Source organism: Lynx canadensis, chromosome B4, assembly GCF_007474595.2.
Source record: "Lynx canadensis isolate LIC74 chromosome B4, mLynCan4.pri.v2, whole genome shotgun sequence".
In the NCBI taxonomy this organism is placed as follows: domain Eukaryota; kingdom Metazoa; phylum Chordata; class Mammalia; order Carnivora; family Felidae; genus Lynx; species Lynx canadensis.
In genome coordinates this window covers 28008117-28033622 of record NC_044309.1, presented here as the reverse complement: position 1 = coordinate 28033622, position 25506 = coordinate 28008117, and the positions used below count along the sequence as shown (strand labels likewise).

Below are 25506 nucleotides of genomic sequence, written 5' to 3'. Positions count from 1 at the left end.
CAGCATCTCTGGTCCACTTGGGTGGGGCTTTTATAGCAGCAATCTCCAGTGTGGTTGTGGGAGGGAAGAAGTAGGTTCTTAGATTGGTTTAGGAGAAGGACAAGCCAGCAAGAAAGTTAAGTTTAGGCAAGGGAGTGGGCAAAGCTGGATGATCAGATCCTAGGTTTATAGTGGATAGGAAGTGAAGCCTGGAGCATGGCTAATGGATCAGGAAAAAAATAGAGAGGGCATGAGGAAAAACTGGAATCTTCAACATATTAAGATCAAGTGAGATTTATTTATTCATTGATTCAATAAATATTGAGTATTTATCTTCCAGACACTGTTCTCTGTGGCATGGCTACTAAGATCAAAGCAGTGATCAAAACAAAGCGCCTGCCCTACTAGAGCTTACTTCTACAGGGGAGATAGATAATACACATGAATATATGAAAATGTTAAAAAGAAAAATGAGGAAGGGTAAGGGGGTAGAGAGTGATTTAGATGCTATTTTAGATGATGTGAACAAGAAAAGGCTCTTGGAAGAGATGATCTCTGAGCAGAGACTGGAATGTAGTTAGGATACAGCAATGTGAAGAGCGTCCCAGGGTATGCAAATAGTATGGCAGACAGAGCCCTGGCCCAGAGCTTGCCTGAGGAGTGGCCAGGTAACTGGGGAGCATGAGTGAGGAGGAGTTATAATTACTGAGGGCCTTGATACTTTAGGGCTGCTGTAGGATTTGGGATTTTATTCAAGTGTCATGGGAAACCCATTAGAAAGTTGGAATCAGAGAAGTGACGTGATCTATTTTACTTTCCTGAAGGCTCATATTGGCTGCTTTGTGGAGGATTGATTGGCAACGGCGGGTAAAGAATCTAGAGAGCTAGACGGGCAAGCGACTATAGCCTATAAGTAGCATATTGGAGTTTAAGATGTCAGCAGTTGAATGCTTCTGGGTGAAGGATCCCCTTGCCGCTCTTATAAGCAGACACACCCACTCCACAATAGGCATTATTTTCAGTGGATACAGGTCTGACCCCGACCCTTGGCTTATGCCGCACCCTTTCCTGTTTTTGACTCTGCCCCTCACCAGCTTCATTATTCATTCTTCCGTTGGGTCCTCACTTGTCTTTCAGATGTGATGCACAGTGTTATGTTGTTTGCCTAGCCAAGACTTCCTCTACATTTAGGTTCTCAGACCTTTTTTTTGGAGTCTGATTTTAGTCTTCAGAGAACTTACCTGGAAGCCTGCTGTGTAAGACAGGTGAAAGCAGTGGAAACGGAAGTTGGCGATGTTGTGTTCTGTCCACTTAGCAGCTGTTCTCTGACTCCCTGAAGCAACACCGAGCCACCTCCAGGAAACCCCAGCCTCTCAGTTCACAGTGGAAAGAGCCCTGCCTTGATCTGTGCTTTTGCCTGTCTTGCAGCAGGCCATCTCTGGGATCACCTCCAGTCATACTCTCCAGGCTCAGCCTGTGCCTTCTGAATCTTTAGGCACCTAGCTAACCAAACGACAGTATGCATGCCCTCCATTTAAAGTGGCGTGTTGAGGACTCTCAAAACTATGAGGTAGGCATGGTACATCGTCCCGAGTGTTAGTTTTACTTGTGGTTATTTAATTTACTAAATTTGCACAGCAAAAATTAATGTAGTTCTAATCATAAACTATCTTTCTCAACAGATTCTTTTATTGACTCTAATTAAGAATGTAAACTTTTTGGGGCACCTGAGTGGCTCAGTCAGTTAAGTATCCGACTTTGGCTTAGGTCAGGATCTCAGCGTTCTTGGGTTCGAGCCCCATGTCGGCCTCTGCACTGAGCTTGGAGCCTGCTGCAGATTCTGTGTCTCCCTCTCTGCGCCCTCCCCACCCCTGCTTGCCCACACACACTTTCTCTCTCTCTCTCTCTCTCTTTTTAAAAATAAGTAAACATTAAAGAAAAAGAATGGTACTGAGAACAAACTGAGGGTTGAAGGGGGGTGGGAGGGTGGGGAGGGTGGGTGATGGGTATTGAGGAGGGCACCTTTTGGGATGAGCACTGGGTGTTGTATGGAAACCAATTTGACAATAAATTTCATATAAAAAATAAATAAATAAAAATAAAGAATTGAAAAAAAAAAAGAATGGTAACTTTGTAAAATAAGAAAATAGATGTATTGGGGCACTTGGGTGGCTCAGTCGGCTGAGCATCTGACTCTTGATTTCAGCTCAGGTCACCATCTCAGGGTTGTGGGATTGACCCTACATTGGGTTCTGTGCTGAGTTGGAGCCTGCTTGGGATTCTTTCTGTCTGTCTGTCTCTCCTTCTGCCCCTTTGCCCCACTCGCTCTCTCTCTTTCTCTAAAATAAAAATGGAAAAAATAAAATAGATATATTATAGTTTAGAGTGTAACATTTGTGTGAACTCTTTAAGGGGCAAAACACAAAGCCAAGAAATGTAAAGTTCGTGTGGGCCATTTAGTGCCATGCCTTCAGCCTCTTGAGGGCTATTTGGTCCCTCTGCTTTGCATTGAGGATACTTTGATAGGCGAGGTTAGAACTACCTTTTTAGCTGGTTGGATTTGTAATTCTGTATTACTGTTTTTATGTTTAATGGAGCTATATAACATTTTTTTTCAGCATGAGTTAGGAACTGGCTATGGTATAGACTCTGAATCTTTAGGCTTTTCTTGTTAAAGGTAAAAATATGAGTATTTTCTTCCTTTACTCAGGTTTCATTTTGACAGATGTCGTTGAAGTAAGCACTGCTGCATTATAAAAAGGTCATCCTGGGCCACAAAATAAGTTTGACACTTTGGATTAAAAAAAAATAGGGTATCCCTTGCATTAAAATCTGTAATGTTTCTTGAGATGAGGGGGATTTTTAAGCAATAAGATAAATTTCTTTGTTTGGACTGTTTGCCATTAGGACATTGATTTAGCACTAGGGATTTTGTCTAACACTGCCAATTTGTAAGGTTAATGAAGGACTTGGTCATGTTCGCTGATGCATCCTGAGCATAGCACCTGCCATGTAACAGTAACTATTTTTTGAATGAATGAATGAATCATCTTTGAGATACCTGTGGAAATAATATTGTCTGGTTATTGATACGGGACAGCATCACAGTTGGATGAAGGCTCCTTCCTTGATGTGCTGTCACAATGTTGCTATGGCTCCTTTAAATTAATGAAAATAGGACATAGCTGTAAGTTGTTTTTATTTATTTATGTTTTTTGAGTCTGCCAGTTGTCAAGTCTATTTAATCATATAAAATACTAATTCTCTCAGTAAAATAGGGGTGGTAGCACAGAATTTGTTTATTGAGTGCGAGTAGCTGCACTAAGATTAGATGAGGTACATAGAGTGGGACAAAATGCATACAGGCAGATGAGATATCTGACAACGGACTTATATCCAGAATTTATAAAGAACTCTTACAACTCAGTGGTAAAAAGGACACCACAGTGAAAAAATGGTCAGAGGACCTGAATAGACATCTCTCCAGAGAGGACTTATAAATTGTAAATAAGCACATGAAAAGATGCTCAGCATCATTAGTCATAGGCTTATACACATCAAAACTACAAAAGAAAGCACTTTGTACCAACTATTTGCTTATAATCAAAGACAGATAATAACAAGTGTTGGTAAGATTGGAGTGAACATGCATACAGTGCTGGTGGGAGAAAAAGAGGCAGCCACTTTGGTAAATGGCTTGGCAGTTCTTTATAAGGTAAAAACATCGGGGCCTGGGTGGCTCAGTGGGTTAAGCGTCAGACTTCGGCTCAGGTCATGATCTTGCAGTTTGTGAGTTCGAGCTCTGCATCAGGCTCTGTGCTGGAAGCTTGGAGCCTGGATCCTGCTTCGGATTCTGTGTCTCCATCCCTCTCTGCCCCTCCCCCGCTCACGCTCTGTCTCTCTCTCTCTCTCTCTCTCAAAAATAAACAAACATTAAAAAAAAATGTAAAAGGTAAAAACATAGAGTTACCATATGTTACCCAGCAATTCCAGTCCTAGGTCTCTACCCAGGAGAAATGAAAACACACATCCGCATAAACATTTATACACTAGTGTTCATAACTGCATTATTCCTGATAGTTAAAAAGTAGAAACAACCCAAATAAATGTCCATCAGCTGCTGAACGGATAGCAGAATGTGATGTATCATTCACACGATCCAGTGGAATATCATTCAGCATGAAAAAGGAATGAAGTACTGACCATGCTATGACATGGATGAATCTCAAAACATGCCACGTGAAAGAAGCCAGACACAAAAATGCTCTATATTGTATGATTCCATTTATATGAAATGCCGAGAAGAGGCATGGCGACAGAAAGTCAATTAGTGGCCGGGGAGGGTTGGGGAAAGGAGTTGGAGAGTGACTGGTAATGCCTAGAGAGTTTCTTTTTAGAATGAGGAAAATGGTCTAAAAAATTGTTTGTGGTGATAGTTTTACAACTCTGAATATACCAAACCAATGAATCGTCTACTGTGAAAGGGTTAATTGCATGGTATGTGAATTATATCTCTTTAGCTATTAAAAAACGAATAAGTGAGGTAATGTGTGGGAATATACTTTGAGCTACTTGAGAAGATATTATTGTAGTTTGACTGTAAGGCCTTTAAATAGTAGCAGGATGACTTAGATATTTTTCCTTGCTTGCAGGTCTGTGATTTTTATGCCATGACTCAACTTTATAAGGCTGTAACTCAGCAATATAAAATATTGAAAATGTTGAAACATTAAATGAAAACTGCTTGGCTTACTATTTTTATTTAATAGGATTTTCTGAATCTGTTAATTAGCAATAAGTAGAATGTCATTAAGGAATTAGGTTTTGAACCATAAAATTTTAGAGCTGGAAGAAACTTTAGAAGTCATGTATTCTAGGCCCCCTCATTTTGCTTTGCAAGTGAGAGAAATGAGTCTAAAGTTAAGTAAGACGTCTTAGGTCAGAGACTAAGTTCTAGAACCGAGTCAGTGCTCTTTCGCTGGACTACCATTGTTTTTGGTGCTGTAATAGTAGTAGCACTATTAATATCTTTAGCAGCTATTTGAATACTTCTATATCCTAGGCATTCTGTTAGGTACTTTATGTATATTTTCTTGGTTACACAGTTTATGAAGTTGATTCATTTTACCTGTGTATTAGTTTCCTGTTGTTCTGTAACAAATTAACCAAAACTTAATGGCTTAAAACAATGCAAATTTGTTACCCTGTGGAAGCCCGGCATGGGTGTTACTGTCAGCAGGGTGGCATTCCTTTCTGGAGATTTTAGGGGGCATCAGTTTTCTTTTTTAAATTTTTTTTTTCAACGTTTATTTATTTTTGGGACAGAGAGAGACAGAGCATGAACGGGGGAGGGGCAGAGAGAGAGGGAGACACAGAATCGGAAACAGGCTCCAGGCTCTGAGCAGTCAGCACAGAGCCCGACGCGGGGCTCGAACTCACGGACCGTGAGATCGTGACCTGGCTGAAGTCAGACGCTTAACCGACTGCGCCACCCAGGCGCCCCTAGGGGGCATCAGTTTTCTTGTCTTTTCCAGCTTCTAGAGGCTGCCCACATACCGTGGCTTGTGGTCTCCTTCCATGTACAATGCCAGCGGTGGTGGGTCAAGTCTCACATGCAGTCTTTCTGGTTCTGACTCTTTGGCTTCTCTCTTTTCCCTTTAACACCCTTGTGGTTACTGTGGGTCCACTTAGATATTCCAGGATACTCTCCTTATTTTAAGGTCAGTTGCTTAGTAGCCTTAATTCCTGTTTCCATGTAACATAACATATCCACACATTCCAGGGATTAGGATGGTAGATATCCTTGAAGGGGCATTGTATGTCTACTGTGCCTACCACAGTTTGTTAAGAGGTATTAGATCCGAGAGGTTAAGTCATTCAAAGTTGCAACATTAGCAAATGAAAAAGCCGGTATTTTATAAACTGTGACTGTTACTTAGCATATTTTTTATGACAGCATGGTCTTTTCCACAAATGCTGTTTGACCTGACAAAGTAAATTGGATGGTGAGCGGTGTCCAAATAGTAAATAGCTCTTTCTTATTAAAGTAAATGTGATTTTACTTTAATAGTATCAAGGTATAGGCTATATTATTATGGAACAGTTAAAAGCATGGTAGAGGAGTATATTTATTGATATGGAAATGTGTATGACTCATCAAGGCTTTTCAGTTCATTAACACCCTCCCCCATTTTTCTCTATTCATTAGTTCCCTTCTGTCATCAAGTTTTTCCTTATGTAGCCTAGCTGCCCCAATTCAAGCTGCACTCCGGAAGATTCCCTCAATTCCTTTGCGTCTCTTTGATCTCTCCTATCTGGCAAAGCCTTAGGACTGGATGAGCCCAACTACCTGCTTGTTGATTTCACGTCAGGGATATACTCAGCAGTCTCAAAACTGCCGAGCAGTCTTCCCACGTGGCTCTGTTATCTTACTCCCACAGCATACCTCCTCCATTCTTTCAAACAGCCTACCCCCTCCCAGTGCCACTTGCCATCTTAGCTGTTTTCCATGGAGTGGACTGCTGTTGAGCATCGGTCCTTTTAGGAACACTCTTCTTTTGGCCTTTGTCACACCACCCTTTCCTGGGTTTCCTTTTCCCGTTCTGGCTAACCCTTTTTAGTCTTCTGTTTTGGTTCTTTCACTTTTACCTGACCACTGAAAAAGAAGTTCCTCAAGGTTCTTTTTTTTTTTTTCCTCACTTTGCACTTTTGGTTTTAAAAATGATTTATTTGAATATGTCTCCCATATTTATTTCTCAGACCCAGGTTTTATCAGCCTCAGCACTAGTGACATTTAAGGTGGGGTAAATTTTTGTTAGGGGGGCTGTCTTATGCACTGCAGCATGTTTAGCAACATCTCTGGCCTCTACCCACTAGATGCCAGTAGAACCGCCTCTATCCCAGAAGTGACAACTAAAAATGTGTCACACATTGCAGAGTGTCTCCTGGGGGGTAGAATCACCCCCAGTTGAGAACCATTTGGCTAGACTAAAGCTGTCTCGAGGATCTAAGGATAACACAATATTGGCAGCTCCTTTTGAACGTCTCCTAGGCATCTCCTACTTAACATGATCAAAATGGACTCTTGTTATTTCCCCCTGATATACTCTTCCCCCCAGCTTTCCTCATTTCATTTATGGCCTTACAGGCCATTGGAGATACTTTGACTTTTATTCTAAGTGGACTTGGGAACTATCAGAGGGTGTGGGGCTAGGAAATGATAGGATCTCACTTAGTGCAGATCATTGTTGAGAAGAGACTATGAGTTAGAAGGGTTAATATCTGTAATACCTGAAGAGTTCTCTTAAACTTAATGAGGAAAAAAATATCAAGACTTAGTACATAAGTGGACAGAGAATTTTAACAGATGAGTAATACTGTTAGTTGTAAAAATGTAGGAATATGTTCATCATCACAGGTAATCAAAGAAGTGCATTTTAAATCTGCCTTGAGTCACCCCTTCTATTCTCTTGAAAGTACTAGAAATTAAAATAATGCCCAGTTCTGGTGAGCTTTTAATGAAGTGGGGCCATTCACGCTTACTTGTTTCTTATAGATACTCTCGGCCACTGCCGTTCCCTGAACATGTGTGATTTCAGATTCTCATGCCTTGTCTATATTGCATTTCCCCTTCTTCCTCCTGACCTCCTATGGACTCCTCATCTTTTGAGAGCAGCAGTCAGATGGGAGAGGCATCCCACCCTACTTAACACTGCTGGTGAGCCAGCCTTGATTTGCTGCCTTCAGCACTGCACTGTATTCCTGGGTATATGTGTCAACCCTTGCCTCTTGAGTGGGGGTTCTTGTGATTAGGGGGTGGTCAGTTGTCTCCGGGCCTGGCACACAGTGGTTGTTCAGTAAATGTTGAACTAAATTACTGAAATGTGATGGATGTTTTAATGAACTACAAGTATGTCAAGATGATGTGGTCACTGAAAGTGTAATTATGAGTGTATTCTATGGCAGAATTTTATAACAATACTAAGGTATGTTTACTGTAATTTAACCACATTTGAAAAGTAATATGTAAAACATGAAATTTTAAAGATTTTAAATTATAGGTAACAAATAATTTTCTTTATTACATAAAGATAACTTTGTAATCTTCATGCTAAAATGTATAATTTTTAAAGTCAGCTGGCAGACTTCTCTCACCCTCTCCTCATCAAAGGCTACACTCTTTGTCTTGTTGAGTTATCTGGTTTAACTATCAGGAAACAGGGTAGACCTCCCCAGACTGTGGGCTCACAGGGGTAGCTGCATTTATGTGAATGAATTAAGTCTCCAAGCATACTTGAACTTTTACTATGATTGAATGTATATAGGTTGAGAAGTATTTTCCTTTTTCGTGTTTTTTTTTTTTTTTTTTCCAAATGATTCCATCTCCTAGGTATATGGTGCTTAGTATTTTGGAGTTTATAAATGCATTCACATTATCAATGATACGTTATACAGCTTTTGATGATGTCAGATATAAATGGTAATTGACTTCTTTTACATTTTTCGAGTATCTACCATCTGTCTGTGACTGAGATACAGAATGCCTTCAGGGGAGTCCTTGTCTGGCAGGAAAGATGGGCAGCCATGATCACGTGATGAACATATGGTGGGGTGCAGGAGGAGGGAGAAGCAGTTATTTACCAAGAAAATCGGCAAGATAAGATGACTTTTTTCCCAGTAAGATGACTCTTGAGCAGGACTTCAGAAGATGAACTAGATTTTTGCCAAAAGGCGGAAAAAGGAAAGTATAAACAGAGAGGTGGAGGTGTGGAAGTATATGATGTGTTCACAAGCCACTGAAAAGCTTTAGAGAGGGAGATGACATGATTGTGTTTGTATTTTGGAAAGAAAACTGAGGTCCATATGCAGAATGATTGTTTCGAGGAGACACGTGAAGAGTGGTTCTCAGTCTTCTTCGCTTTGATTTTTGCATGCTTTCCCATATGATGTTTTTGTAATCATCCCTAGATTTCGATTGCAACATAGATAAGACAAGTTATATATTATGCACAGTTCTGGCCAGCCAACCATATGGCCTTTCTCAAATTAATAGCTGTATAACAGAGCGTCTCTTAGGAAATTCTGGATGAGAACCAGTGGATTAGAGGAATGAGATCAACTAAGAGGCCACTGCAATGTTCCAGACAAGAGGTGATGGCTTAAATCAGGGCAGTGACAGAAATGGATGGGAGGGAATATATATGAGACGTTTTTCCTGTATAGACTTGGTGGACTTGAAGTGTGGGGGTAGGGAGAAAAAGGAATTACAGATCAGTGTTTCTCAGATTTTAATGTGCGCTTGAATTGCCTGGGGATTTTGTTAAAAGGTAGATCCTAATTCAGCATGTCTGGGGTGGCGCAGTCTTATGTTTCTAAAAAGATTCCAGGTCATGAACAACAAGCACTGTTGGTCCATGGACCAACCTTTAAATAACAAGGGTGAGAGAACTTGAGTGTCAGGCTCTAGTTTCCAGCTGGTAATGTCATTATCTGAAATGGGGAACACAGGAGAAAAGAAAGGTTGGAGTGGAGTCCTTTTGGGACATTAGGTATTAAATTGTAGGCACCTGGAAATCTGTATTTTTAACTCAAGAGAGAAATCAGCCCAAGAGATACAAATTTGGGAATCAGGATTTCATCGATTGTAGTAAAAGCTGTAAGAATGAATGACATTACCTACAAGAAAGAGGTAAGGGTAATATTCGAGTATATACTTACTCCCGTTTGCCAGAATTTTAATGCTCCATTTAAGTTACTTTATAAACTAGCAATGGGGAAGAAATTGGATAGACGGCCTCCTTTCTATGAACAGTGTGTACGTACAAATTTCGGGAGTGGAGAAGTCTTTGGAAAACTCCTTTATCTCTTGGTAATGACCATAGAGCAGGTTAAATATTCACTGGTCAGGTTAAAAATGAATTGAAGTACCTTCTGTTAGGTAAATTCATTTATACAAACAAATATGTATTAAACAGCTTCAAAATGCCAGCTACTTATCTACGCTCTAGGGCTAAAATAGTAGCAGATAAGATGTGTCACCCAAATGACGGATTACGGGGGAGATAAGCAAAGTGATTACAGTACAGTGTGAGAGATACTGAGGTGGGGGAGTACAGCAAGGACACCTGTGATACAGTGTGGGGATGAAGAACTATCTCTTGAGGAAGTATCATTTAAGCTGAGAAGAGAAGCCTGAGCCAGATGACCTAGAAGATGTGGGGGAGGGCATGACAGCAAAGGCTGGGAAGGGAAAAGGCCCTGCAAGTTGAAGAAGGGCAGTGGGGCTGACCCACAGAGCATGTGGTGTGGAGAGTAGTGAAAGATGAGGTTGGAGAGGTGAACAGAGTCCATGGCTAGGCCCTTTCTCCTGGGACTAGGTAGAGGGTGGAGGGAGAAAATGATGTATTTTCTAAAGGAAAAAGTATTATTCTGCCTGGGTGTAGTTCAAACAATAGTCTTATGCGTATGGTTTTATAAGGGTTTTATGGACTGGCCCAGGACCGGAATGACTCATAGTAACATTGTTTCTATAGGAAAAATGTTTTGGGCTTCAAAAACTGTCTTACGATTTAACTTTCAATTTTATTTTTCACCATTTGGGGACTGCTTGGATACACATACAGTTCTAGGGCTTTTTGTTATTTGTGTTCAAATTGCACTTTCTCTAGTGTTTATCTACATGGCCACAGTGTTGATTTTCCACAGATGTAGTTGAAATGTTTTCTTTTCTTGAACAGATTTAGAAAAGGTATGGAAATAAAAATAGAAACCTTTTAATACACTGTTTGCTTTTCAGAGTGTTTGTTCTTTCAAGTTAAAGGTTTCCTCTGTAAACTATATTGTGGTATGATGTTATATACCAAGAAAGTCGGAAAATTGTTACAAACAGAAAGTAAAAGACATTGGTATGATTTCACTGCTGAAGTCAAAGGGAATGCAGAAGGTAAACAAAACAAGGCTTAAATACCTAGCTTTTAAAAATACGTTAATAGTCATGAGGTTATCACCATCATCTTCTTCGTGGCTATTGTTATTGTGAGAAATACTAGATATTTTAAAGCAGAATAGAGCTGTGAAGGCCTGTCCCTTTATAAAATAGATCTATATGAGCTCCATTTTGTTTAATAAATGAAACTTTAGTCTGGAAGTCCCTCAAATTCCCATGTCTCCAATAGGCAAAGTTAATTTTATTCACATCCATCTGAGTGAAAATGTCGTTCAGTATCAGAATGCTTTCAGCTGGCAAGTGACAGAAGACCCAATTGAAACTGAAAATATTAAGTTAATTTTATGATCTCATATAACTAGAGATTTGGAAGAAAGATGGTGTTATAGTTGGTTCATGTAGCAGCTAACTGCTGTCATGAGGCTCTCAGGATTTTTCTGTCTTTCCTTTCTAACATCTTAGATGAGTTAGCCTTTGTCCTCAGGCTTGTCCCCTTCTGGTCTGAAGATGACAGGCAGCTTTAGTTCCAAGCTTTATGTCCTCGTATAAAAGAACCCAAGATTGTAAGAAAGGAAGGTGTCTCTTGTCTTAGTTTAGGCTGTTGTAGAAAATACCAAAGGCTGGGTGGCTCAAACCACAAACATTTATTTTGCTTTGTTCTGGAGTCTGGGAAGTCCAAGATCAAGTTGCCCGAACATTCTTGGTGAGGGCCTCTTTCTGGCTTGAAGACCACCACCTTTATGCTGTTTTCTCACATGGCAGAGGGGGAGTGCTCTCTAGTCTCTTTCTCATTTTATAAGAACACTAATACCATTAGTGTTCTTATAAACTAAGAACATCCTCATATGAGGGCTCCACCCTCATAACCTGATGTAACCCTGATTACCTCCCAAATACCATCACAGTGGGGATTAGGGCTTTAATCTGTGAATTTTGTCAGGGTGGAGGGAGGCACAAAAATTCATGCCATAGCATCTTTTTTATGTCTTTTTTAAGAGTGAAAAAACACTTTTCCAGAAACCTCTCAGAATTCACTAGTTGAATTTACATCATATAGCCCATTTCTAAACTGGTACGTGGCAAGAGATATAGAAGTCCTGTGATTGGCTTAGACTAGTCAGGATTCGTGGCCCTCCTGACTTCCCAGAGAAGAACTATATTAAGATTCTGTTGTCCAGGAAGGAGAGTGGACCTGGAAGATACCCACTGGTGCCTGCCATACCTTCCAAGGCCAGTTCCTCTGCCTGGGCTCTGAATCTTTTTCTACCTTTTAGAGGACTTTATTCTGTTAATCCTTTTTTTTTTTTTTTTTTTTTTAACATTTATTTATTTTTGAGAGAGAGGGAGAGAGCGCACACAAGCAGGGGAGGGGCAGAGAGAGAGGGATACATGGAATCAGAAGCAGGCTCCAGGTTCCAAGATGTCAGCACAGAGCCCGATGTGGGCTCAGACCCACAGACCGTGAGATCATGACCTGGGCCGAAGTCGAAGTTGGTGGCTTAACTGATTGAGCCACCCAGGCACCCCACTGTTCATCCTTTTTTAAATCACCTGTGTCTCTTCTCATTCTTTTAAAGCTATATTGAAAGAATCTACATGTGCTGTCTCCATTTCTCTTCCTACAGTGTAGTCCTTAAATTTACTGTAATCTGGATTCTGCTTAACCTTTCCTTTCCTTTCTGTCATCATCAGTGCCCACCTGATTGCCTGATTCTTCACCCATATTACCGGTAGTGTTTGGCAAGACCATTGGTTCTGTAGGGTTAGCACACACCAGAATCATGTAGAGGGTGATTAAAAACATAGTTGACTGGGCTCCATCTCTGGAGTTTCTAATTCAGTAAGTCTGAGCTGGGGCTTGTACATTTGAGCTTACTTTTGATATTACTGATTTTACTAACTACTACCTTTTTCCCGAGTTTCAAAACTCACAATTACCTCTCAAACCTGCCCTTCTTGTTCTTCCTGTATTCTCTGTTTTATTGATGAATACCAGTGTCTTTTTTTGTCAAGTAAGAAATCTGGAACTCATCCTGGTTTTTTATTCTTCCTTACCCCCAAATATAGTTAATTCATGTGTCCTACTCTAAATGTCCTTCAAGTACATCATTTTTGTCTCCATCCCTATTGTCTCTGCATTAGTTTGAGCACTCATTTCTTTTCACTTATGCTACTGGAATGATCTCTAAAGTGCTTGTCATATATCCATTTGCATATTTTCTCTTATTTGTACTTCATACTGTTGCAGAGTGGTTTTTTTTTTTTAATGCAAGTCTGATCATATTATTCCTGAGCTCAGAATTCTTTGGGCTGTTAAACCTTCCAGATAAAATCCAGACTCCACGCCATGCAAGCAAAGAGCTTCAGGATTATGTCTGCCCACCTGTCTAGTGTTTGCTTTTTCTCCCCTCTTCTTTACTGTACTTCAGTATTGAGCTTGACTTAATTCTTCTGTTGGGCTTTTGAGCCTTTGCATGTTTTCTCTTTGCCTGAAACATTTCTCCTTCCCCCTTCGCTGCTTTGGTAGGTCTTGCTTATCTTCCAAGACTTAGCCCAAAGATGCCTCTGCTATTGCTTCACTTCCCTGGTCCCTTTCCTTTTCTATTCCTGGAGATTAGGCGTTCCTTTCTGTACAACCATAGAGGTATATAAATGGTACTCATTTAGTACTGAAACACTATTCAGTTCTGCAGGTTTATTGGGTACTTGCTCCCTCTAGGCTATAATTTCTATGAGGACAAAGATTGTACTTTTCATCTGTTTCCTAATATAGCACCTAACATAATAAGAAATGTTTGTCAAATGAATATTAAGGATCATTTTTACTGATAGAAACTGGTCATAAAATCAAATCTGAAAAACTTAGGACTCGGAAACAAACAGGAGGGTGACAGAAACACCTTAGACTTTATATATAGTTGGATTTGTTCAGGATGCTGGGTGGAATTTATGGTTCTTAGAGAATTTATAGGGGTTGGTGATAGGTTGTAGAACCACATGAGTGATGTTCAAATTAGGTTACCTTTTTTATTTCCTGGAGAGTTAGGGTGAAATCTGGAAATAGGGCTGCTGTTAAGTTTTTGGGCATATTAAGAACTCTGCCAAGTAGGATAAGCACAACTGATTGCAAAATTTTCTGATATATATATCTACACATATATGTATGTGTATATATGTGATATGGATATTATATATGTGTGTGTGTGTGTGTGTGTGTGTGTATATATATATATATATATAAATGGGGAGTGTTTCATTTATTTCATTGCTTGTTGAGAATTCTGTGCAGATTTTAAAAAGTGATGGTTATTATAAAGCTGCCATCTCTGTTATATATAGATTTTATTTTCAATGTTTTAAAGGTTAGCTTATTTATCCACTATTTTTGAAAATATATATCTGCCAAAAATTTCATAGTAGTTGTATGCTCTAAGCTTGCATTGTCCATGTGGTAGCCATCAGCCACATATGATTATTTATATTTGAATTTAAACTAGTTAGAATTAAATTAACAATTCAATTCCTTAATCATGCTAGCCACATTTCAGGTGCTCAATAATTGGACAGTATAGACATAGGATAGAAACAGTGACTTTGAGTGGCATATTAGACCAGATGAACTTAACATATATATCCAGAACATCCCATCCCAAAACACCAGGATACACATTCAAGTGTACATGGAACATTCTCCGGGATAGATCATTTGTTAGGCCACAGAATAAGTCTCAAGTTTAAGAAGACTGAAAGCATATCAAGCATATTTTTTTCAATCACAGCAGTGTAGAACTAGAAATTGATTACAAGAAGGAAACTGGAAAATCACACAAACACATGGAGGCTAAACAGCATGCTACTACACAACAGTGGGTCAACGAAGAATCAAAGAAAATGAAAAAATACATCTAGACAAATGAAGATGGAAGCATAGCAGTTCAAAATCTTTGGGATGCACTAAAAGCAGTTCTGAGAGGAAAGTTTGTAGTGATACAGTTATAGATCAAGAAATAAGAAAAATCTCAAATAAGCAATCTAACCTTACACCTAAGGGCTTTGAAAAGAGAACAAACAAACCCAAAGTTAGTAGAAGAGGGCGATAATAAGGATCAGAACAGAAATAAATGAAATAGAGGCTAAAAAAATAGAAAAGACCCATGAAACCAAGAGTGATTCTTTGAAAAGATAAATAAAATTGATAAACCTTTAGCCAGACTTGTCAAGAAAAAAGAGAGGACTCAAATAAGAAATGCAGGAGGAAAAATAACAACTGACACTGTATGAAGGTCGTGACATCATGGAATATAAAGGATTATAATAGACTACTATGAAGAATTTTATGCCAACAAGTTGGATAACAGAAGAAACGGGTGACTTCCTAGAAGCATATGATCTTCCAAAACTGAATCAGGAAAAAAATAGAAAAATTGAACAGACTGATTACTAGTAATAAATTGAATTGGTAGTAAAAAATCTACCAACAAACAAGAGTCCAGGACCAGGTAGATTCACAGTTGAGTTCTACCAAACATTTAAAAAGAGTTAATACTGATTCTTCCTAAGCTATTTCAAGAAATAGAAGAAGGAAAACTTCCAAATTAATTTTATGAGGACAGCATTACCCTGATACCAAAACCAGACAAAGATGCTACAAAAAAAGAAAACTATAGGCCAGTAATACCTGATGAACATAGTTGCAAAAATCCTCAACAAAATATTAGCAAACTAAGTTCAACAATATATTAAAAGAATCATTCACAGCGATCACATGGAATTTATTCTAGGGGTACAAGGAGAGTTCAGTATCTGCAAGTCAGTCAACATGGTTCATCACATTAACAAGAGGAAGGGTAAAAACCACATGACCATCTCAATAGATATAGAAAAAGCATTTGACAACATTCAACATCCATTCATGATAAAAGTCTTCACAAAGTGGGTTTAGAGGGAACATACTTCACCATGATAAAGATCATATATGACAAACCCACACCCACAGCTAACATTATCTCAGGTGCAAAAACTAAAAGCTTTTCCTGTAAGATCAGGAATAAGACAAGGATGTCTTCTGTTACCACTTTTATTCAACATATACTGGAAGTCGTAGCTGCAGCAGTCAGACAAGAAAAAAAAAAGGCATCCAGATTGGTAAGGAAGAAATAAAACTTCACTACTTAAGAGTGACATGATACTCATATGTAGAAAACCCCAAAAAACTATTAGAACTGATAAATGAATTCAGTAAAGTTGCATGATACAAATTAATATATAGAAATCTGTTGCATTTCTATACACTAATACCAAACTAGCAGAAAAAGATATTAAGAAAATCCCATTTACAGTTGTGCCAAAAAATACGTAGGAATAAATTTAACATAACAGGTGAAAGACCTATATTCTGAAAACTATAAGATGTTGAAAAAAGAAATTGAAGGTGACTCAAACAAATGGAAAGATATACCATACTCATGGGTAGAATTGATATTGTTAAAATGTCCATAGTACCCAAAACAATCTACAGACTCAATGCACTTCCTTTCAAAATACAAACTATATTTTTCACAGAACTAGAACAATTATAAAATTTCCAGCTCATATAATTACAATTTTTTTCTTAGTTATGTACTGCTGATATTTTTAATGATTCTTTGAAATTTTTTAAGTGCTAAGGAATACATTAGTGTGGTGGTGGGGGTATATAGTAGTGATTAAAACAGATTTACTTCTTGCCTTCAAGGAAATTATACCATAATGTATGAGGTAAGAAAGTGAACACATCAATAAACTATATAATTACAAAAAAAAAAAATCCCAAAATTTGTATAGAACTGCAAAAGACCTCAAATAGCCAAAAAAAAAAATCTTGAGAAAGCACAAAGCTAGAGATACCAAGATCCTAGATTTCAAGATATACTACAAAGCTGTAGTAACCAAAACAGTGTCACACACACACACACACACACACACACACACACACACACACACACAATGGAACAGGATAGAAAGCCTAGAAAGAAACCAAGCTTATATGGTCAATTAATCTGTGACAAAAGAGGCAAGAATATGCAATGGGGAAAAAACAATCTCTTCAACAAATGGTATTGGTAAAACTGGATAGCTACGTGTAAAAGAATGAAACAGGACCACTCTTAAACAATACACAAAGATAAACTCAAAATGATTAATGATTTAAATGTGAGAACTGAAACCATAAAAGTCCTAAAGGAAAGCATAGGAAGCATAGGCAGTAATCTCTTGGACTTCATGGCCTTCACAACATATTTATGGGTGTGTTGCCTGAGGCAAGGGAAACAAAAGCAAAAAAAAAAAAAAAAAAAGACTAAATGAGATTACACCAAAAAAGCTTTTGTACAGCAAAGAAAACTATCAAGAAAATGAAAAGGCAGCCTACTGAATGGGAGAAGATATTTGCAAACGATATTTCTAAGAGGTTAATATCCAAAATATATAAAGAACTTAGATAACTCAATGCAGAAATCCCCCAAATAATCTGATTAAAAATGGGCAGAGGACCTGAATAGACATTTTCCCAGAGAAGACATACAGATGGTCAACAGACACATGAAAAGATGTTCAGCATCAGTAATCATTAGGAAAATGCAAATCAGAACCACAATGAAGTATCGCCTCACACCCGCCAGAATGGCTAGTATCAAAAAGACAAGAAATAATAAGAGTTGGCGAGGATGTGGAGAAAGGGGAGCTCTTGTGCACTTTTGGTGGGAATGTAGATTGGTACAACCACTGTGGAAAACATTATGGAGGTTCCTAAAAAAACTAAAAATAGAAATACTATCCAGTAATTCCACTACTAGGTATTTACCCAAAGACAACGAAAACACTAATTTGAAAAGATATGTGCACCCCTATGTTTATTGCAACATTATTTATAATAGCCAAGATATGGAAAACCAGTATATGAATGGTTAAAGAAGAGGTAGTGTATACACAGTGGAATATTACTGATCCATAAAAATGAATGATAGATCTTGCCACTTGTAACAATATGGATGGACTTAGAGGTAGTACTATGTTAAGTGAAATAAGTCAAAGACCAATACCCTATCATTTCACTTACATGTGGAATCTAAAAAACAAAACAGACAAGCAAAAACCCAGAAACAGACTCATAAATACAGGGAACAAAACTGGTGGTTGCCAGAGGGGAATGGATAAAATAGGCTAAAGGGATTAAAAAGTATAAAACCACATGTATAAAATAAATGTCATAAAGATGAAAAGCACAGCATAGAGAATGTAGTCAATAACATTGTAATAATGTATAGTGACAGATGATAACTACACTTAGGCATGGGGAACACTGTATAATGCATACATTTGACAATCACTGTTGTATGCCTGAAACTAATATAACATGTATGTCAATTATACTTCAATAAAACTTTTTTTTTAAATTCAGTTCCTCAGTCATGCTAGCCACATTTCAAATGCTCAATAAATGTATACAGATAGAGGATATTTTCATTATTGTCTTAGCAAATAGTTTAGTCAGATGATTAGGATATAATCTCAAATTCCTATTTTTTAAAAATCCACAATGAGAAAAAAATGAAATCCTGCAGCAATGTGGATGGAACTGGAAAGTATTATGCTAAGTGAAACAAGTCAGAGAAAGACAGATATCATATGTTTTCACTCATATGTGGATCTTGAGAAACTTAAGGCCATGGGGGAGGGAAGGGGGAAAAATAGTTACAAACAGAAAGGGAGGGAGGCAAACCATAAAAGACTCTTAAATACAGAGAACAAACTGGGTTGATGGGGGGTGGGGAAGAGGGGGAAATGGGTGATGGGCATTGAGGAGGGCACTTGTTGGGATGAGCAGTGGGTGTTGTATGGAAGCCAATTTGACAATAAATTATATTTAAAAAAATCCAAATATGACCCTTAAAAATGTGTTTTTATTATAAAATAAAACATATGCTATAAGAAACATTATAAAATACGTGGTTTACTGAATTATTGCAATGCTGATAACACCCAGGTCAGGAAATAGAACTTTGTCCATCATCCTTAAAACTCTTCCATGTGTCCTGTGTCAATCACAATCCTTTCTTCTCTCTTAAGTGATCATTATCTGAATATTCATAATAATCACTTAAGTTTTTAAAAAATTATTTGTGGAGTTAATTAGCTTCCTTAGGCTCTATAGTTTGGTTTCAACTAAAATAAGAACATTTTAATTGCAATACAATTTCCATGTCATTAAATTAACCCATTTAAAGTATACAATTAGGTGGTTTTAGTGTAGTCACAGTATTGTACAACCATTGCTACAATCTAGGTTTAAGACATTTCCATACCCCCCAAAAGAAGACTATACCTGTTGGCAGTCACTGCCTATCCCTATTCTTCCAATCAACCCAGCCTGACAACCATAATCTACTTTCAGTCTGTACATTTGCTTATTCTGGTTTTTCATGTAAGTTGAATCTTACTGTATGTGGTCTTTCACTTAGTATAGTGTGTTGAGGTTCATTCATGATGTAACATATTAATATTTTAATTAATATTAAATTATTATTATTAATAATTTAATTTTTATTGTTGGATACTATTCCATTGAATGGGTATGCCACATTTTGTTTATCCATTCATCAGTTGATAGACATTTGGGTTGTTTCCACTTGTTGGCTATTATGATTAATGCTGCTATGATATTTATGTTCAAGTTTTTGAGTGGGTGTACGTTTTCATTTCACTTGAGTACTTACTTAGTAGTGGGAATTGCAGGGTCAAATGGTACTCTATCTTTTAGACTTTTGAGGAACTGCCAAAATGTTTTTCTAATTGACTGTACCATTTTTCATTTCCACCAGAAATGGAGAGGATTCTAATTTCTCCACATCTTCATCAGTACTTGTTATTTCTATTTTTGATTATAGGCATGAAGTCGTATCTCATTGAATATCAAATTGATTAAAAATGTATTGTGATTTTCACTTGCATTTCCCCAGTGGTTAATGATGTTGAGCATCTTCTCATATGTTTATTAGATGTTTGTAAATCTTCTTGGGAGAAATGTCTATGCCAGTACCATGCTGTGTTGATTACTGTAACTATATAGTAAGTTTTGAAATCGGGTTATGTGAGTCTTCAAACTTTCTTTTTTAAGATTGTTTGGCTCTTCTAGGTCCCTTGCATATCCATATGAGTTTTAGTAAAAGTTTGTCAATTTTTGGAGAAAAGACATCTTGGATTGTAATGGGAATTGTGCCAAATATGTAGACCAATATGGGAGTATTGACATCCTAACAATATTGAGTCTTAACAGTTCATCAACATGGCATGTTTTTCCATTTAAGTTGTCTTTAATTTCTTTTAACAGTATTTTGTAGTTTCCACTGTGCAAGTCTTATACTATTTTTGTTAAATACATTCTAAAGTGTTTTAATCTTCTCAATTAAAATCTTCTCTATTTTAATCTTCCTTCTCAATGGAATTGCTTTCTTAAGTTTATCATTTCAATTTTGGATTGGTTATTGTGGTTGTATAGAAAAAAAAGAATTTCTTGGTATATTCTTGTATCCTGCAACCTTGCTGAGCATGGTTATTCTAAAAACTTTTTTTAAAGTAGATTCCTTAGGATTTTCTTCACACAAAACTCTGTCATCTGCGAATAGAGATAGTTATACTTCTTTCCAATCTGGATCTTTTTTTGTTTGTTTGTTTTTGTTTTCTTCTTGCTTAATTGTATTGGTTAGAACTTGCAGTGAACTGTTAGGTAGAAATGGTAAGAAAGAGGACACAATTCTCTTGTTTCTAATTTTAGGAGGGACACATTCAGTCTTTCATTATTAAGTATGATGTTGGCTGTGAGTTTTTGTAGATGTCTTTTGTCTGGTTGAGGAAGTTCCTTTCTATTCCTGGTTGTTGAATGCTTTTTGTGATAAGAGAGTGTTGGATTTTGGCAAATACTCTTTTTGTATTTATTGATATTATCATGTATTTTTTAAAAATTTCATTAATGTAGTATTAGTTAATTTAGTTAATATATTATTGATTGGGTTTCTTGGTCGGTGGGTATTGAACCAACCTAGCATTCCTAGGGTAAATCTTACTTGGTTGTGGTTTTAATCATTTTTACATATTGCTGGATTTGCTTTGCTAGTATTTTGTTGAGGATTTTGCATCTATATTCATAAAGAATGTTGGTCTATAGTTTTCTTATGTCTTTGTCTAGTTTTGGTATCAAGTAATACTGGCCTTGTGGAAGTGTTCTCTCCTCATGTATATGTTTGGTTGGTTTGTTTTGGAAGACTTCTTTAAAGATTGGTGTTCTCATTTAAAGGTTTGGTAGAATTACCAGTGAAGCCCTCTGGGTCTGTACTTATATTTGTTGGAAGTATTTTAATTACTAACTCAATCTGTATTTGTTACAGGCCTATTCAGAGTTTGTATGTTTTCTCTGTCAGTTGTAGTTGTTTTTTTAAGAATTTGTTCTTTTTGGGGCACCTGGGTGGCTCAGTCAGTTAGGCGTCCAACTTCTGCTCAGGTCATGATCTCACGGCTCATGAGTTCAAGCCCCGCGTCGGGCTCTGTGCTGAGAGAGGTGCTGACACCTCAGAGCCTGGAACCTGCTTCAGATTCTGTGTCTCTGTCTCTCTCTCTGCCCCTCCCCTGCTCATGCTCTGTCTCTCCTGTCTGTCAAAAATAAACATTAAAAAAAAAAAATAATTTGTTCTTTTCATCCAAGTACTCAATTGGTTGATGTACAGTTGTTCATAATATTCCTTTATAATAACTTTTAGTTCTGGAAGGCAATAGTAATGTTCTTTTGTTCATTCCTGATTCTGGTAATTTGTGTGTACCTTTATTTTTTCTCAGTCACTCTAGCTAAAGATTTGTCAATTTTGTTGATCTTTTCAAAGAAACAACTTTTGTTTGCATTGATTTTCTTTTTTGTTTTTCTATTCTTTATTGCATTTTTTTTTTTTTTGCACTTCAATCTTTATTATTCCCTTACTTCTGCTTGCTTTTCTGTGTACTCTTCTTTTTCTCAGTTCTTAAGATGGAAATTTAGGTTATTCATTTGAGATCTTCTTTTTTAACATAAGTATTTACAATGATAAATTTTACTTTAAGCACTGCTTTCTTTAGCTGTATCCCATAGGTTTTGGCATGTTGTGTTTTTGTTTTCATTCATGTCAGGGAGTTTTCTAATTCCTTTATGATTTTTTTGACTTATTGGTTATTTAGCAGTGTATTGTTTTATTTCCACATATTTGTCTAGAATTTCCTTCTGTTACTGATTTCTAATTGCATCCTATTGTGGTCATGGAACAGTCTGCATGATTTTAATCACTTTAAATTATTGAGGCTGGTACATGGCCTTGAATACAGTCTACCTTAGAGAATGTTTCATGTGCACTTGAGAAAAATGTGTATTGTATTCTTGGGTGGAGTATCATATAGATGTCTTTTAGGTCTAGTTGACCTATAGTTTTTTTTCAAATCTTTTATTTCCTTGTGTATTTTCTTCTTGGTTGTTCCATCTAATATTGAAAGGGGATATGACATCTTCCAATTTCATTTTTGAATTGTTTATTCCTTCAGTTCTTTTGTTGTTGTTTTAAAGTTTGTTTTTTCTGATTCTCATGGTTCTTCTTTGCATAGTGTGTCTTTTTTCTTCCATTTACTTTCAACCTGTTTGTATCATTGAACATAAAATGTGTCTCCTGTAGACAGCATATTGTATATACAGTTTTACCCTCGAATGACATGGCGGTTGTGGTGCTGACTCTCTGCACAGTTGATAATTCACATAAAACTTTTTAAAATAATTTTTTATTATTTATTTTGAGAGAGAGAGAGAGAGAGAGAGAGAGAGAGAGAGAGAGAGAGAAACCCAAGCAGACTACATGCTGTCAGCACAGAGCCCTATGTGGGACTCAATCCTGTGGACAGTGAGGCCATGACCTGAGCTAAAATCAAGAGTCGGACCTGTAACCAACTGAGCCCAACACATAAAACTTTTGTGACCAACGCATAAAACTTTTGACTCCAAAGAACTTAACCTATTGTTGACCAAAAACCTTTACCAGTAACATAACAGACATATTTTGTATATGTTGTATATTATTTGGTATATATTCCAATAAAGTAAGCTAGAGAAAAGAAAATGTTGGTTGTTAAGAAAATCATAAGGAAGATTTTTACAGTACTATAGTGTATTTATTGAAAAAAAAATCCACATGTTAAGTGGACTTGTTCAGTTCAAACCATGTTGTTCAAGGGTCCACTGTCATTGGATGTTTAAAAATACAATCTGATAATTTCTGCTTTTTGACTGGGTTGTTTAATCCATTCACAATTAATATTATTGATATGGTTGGATTTACATCTGCTATTTTGCTTTTTGTTTTCTGTAGGTCTCATGCCTTTGTTCTCTTGAATTCTTTTAAATTAAGTGAATTCTTTTGGAATAAGTGAATATCTTCCAGTGTGGTATTTTGAGTCCTTTAATCATTTTTAAATTATACATCTTGAGTTATTCTCTTAGTGTTTTCTCTCGGTTTTACAATATACATTTTAACTTAGAAGAATCTACTTCTCATTTTTACTTATACTCAGTAAAATAAACATTTCTCCTGTATAGCTCCATTTTTCCTCTCCCCACTTTTTCCTACTATTATTATACATCTTCTATGTATATACTATAGAAACCCAACAATATATTGTTATAATTTTTACTTTATATAATCCTGTGTCTCTTTTAAAGAAGCTGAGAGAAGAAAGGAGAACAAATATGTATTTATAGAGTTAGCTATATCAAGCCTATTTTTCATTCTCTTATATTTCTGTGGATTTGAGTTCCCATCTGGTGTTATATCCTTACTCTAATACAACTTTCTTCTCACTTGCTTCCTTTATGCTGTTATTGCAAATATATAAAATTTCTGTATGTTATTAGCCTAACAGTACATTTGTATGCATATTGTTTTATTGAATTACTCTCTAAATCAGTAAGAAAAAAAAGGGGGAATTAACTGAGTTTTCTATTTGATGTATCTCTTGACACTGATAGAAAGCTGACATCATTTAATTGTGAATTTCTTCTGCTAATAGAGCCATCAAAATAACAGCTGTCACTTAACTTTGTGTAAAGAAGATAAATTGTAATTAGAATTGAGAGGGAGAAGTTTAAAGAGCATTCATTTGATCTAAATGAAAAGTCATTCTTTATAGAGTAATATGTAAAACATCTCCATCTGCTTTTCTTAATATGGTCTTCGAACTAGTCATAAGCAGGGGCAGCAGTATTGAATATTTCTTCCACCTCCATTCAAGGCTGAAGGAGTTAATTGTCTCGAGCTATTCCTGCTTGAGTGCACTTTTTTTTTTTTCCCCCTGAAACTGGCTTAGGTATTGTTTTTGAGAATGAGGTATGAGTTATAGCCCATCCAGAAATGCCTTTATGCTTAAAGTCTTTCAGATTTAACCACATGTTAATTGGCAGCTGGGTTCTCTGCACATGCATCTCATACTGCTCCACAAGATAATGGCAGAACCTAAAAGTGAAAACCCAGGCTTATTATACTGCTACCATTAAAAAAAAAAAAAAAAAAAAAAGCACTAAGAAAATCTAAGATAAATAATACATTGAGTGGGACACTGTGAACAACAGGCATAAATTGGGACCATCTCAGGCAAACTGACCAGACATGTATTTTTTCAGAAACCTCCTAACTCCAAACTCTGGATTACCATTTTCCCATCAAAAGTCTGTGTCCTCGATATGATTCACTTGTTTGTGACTGTTTAGTAATTTGCACGGCATTATGTACATGGAAAAGAATGCGAAGCATTCTTCCTAGTCAGTTTTATTCATTTGGCATTTCTTTTTTTTTTGTGGTACATTTTCTGTTTGTCTTAAAACTTTTATTAAATTTTGCATGCTTTCATTTTTAAACTAAAGAGGTGTAATAAATTTAGTGAATTATATTCTCCCTTAAGTTAGTTATTGTGATATCTTAATAAAAATATACAGTAATTAAAAATTAAATTTGAGAATGAAAGGAAGGCAGTTTCTACATATGTTTGATAAAAATGGATTATTTGAATATGCTTATAATAATACTTTATATTCTATTACAGGATTAATTAAAAGGATTTACTGTATATCTTATGACTCTTTACTGGAGCCTTAGGAGATAGGTAAGAGACAAGCATTTTTTGAAAAGATATTTATGAAACATTAAATAATTTGATCTCATAGGTTCCTGACAAAGTGATTTATCTCTTTTTCTCCTCAGTAAAATGTTAGTAGAAATATTGTGTTTACATGAATCATAGTATAACATTTCTCTAATATCCAATAAGTCATATTTTCCAGGGAGCCTGTACGTTTATTTTCTGTAGTATTTATAGTGAAGACATTTAATAAGACACATAAGCTTGGCACCTTAAAGCACTAGAAAATACTTCAAGTGCTGAAAATATAAAAATATATATATTATAAAATAAAATAAATATATAATAAAATATATATGATACATATAAACATAAATATAAAATATATAAATATATAATATAAATATGTA

The 25506-nt window shown here is 36.6% G+C and overlaps 1 protein-coding gene across 3 annotated transcripts in view; it reads left to right on the top strand.

Moving 5' to 3' along the window:
* Positions 1 to 25506, top strand: part of ZNF438 (zinc finger protein 438) — a 173357-nt gene that overhangs the window by 14709 nt on the left and 133142 nt on the right. For 2 of the 3 annotated variants that reach the window (XM_030321193.2, XM_032593853.1), the window contains exon 2: positions 25061 to 25120. The gene's annotated coding sequence lies outside the window, so the exon portion shown is untranslated. Of the gene's footprint in view, positions 1 to 25045; positions 25121 to 25506 lie in introns of those variants that run through there. The other variant, XM_032593854.1, reaches the window with a different exon arrangement.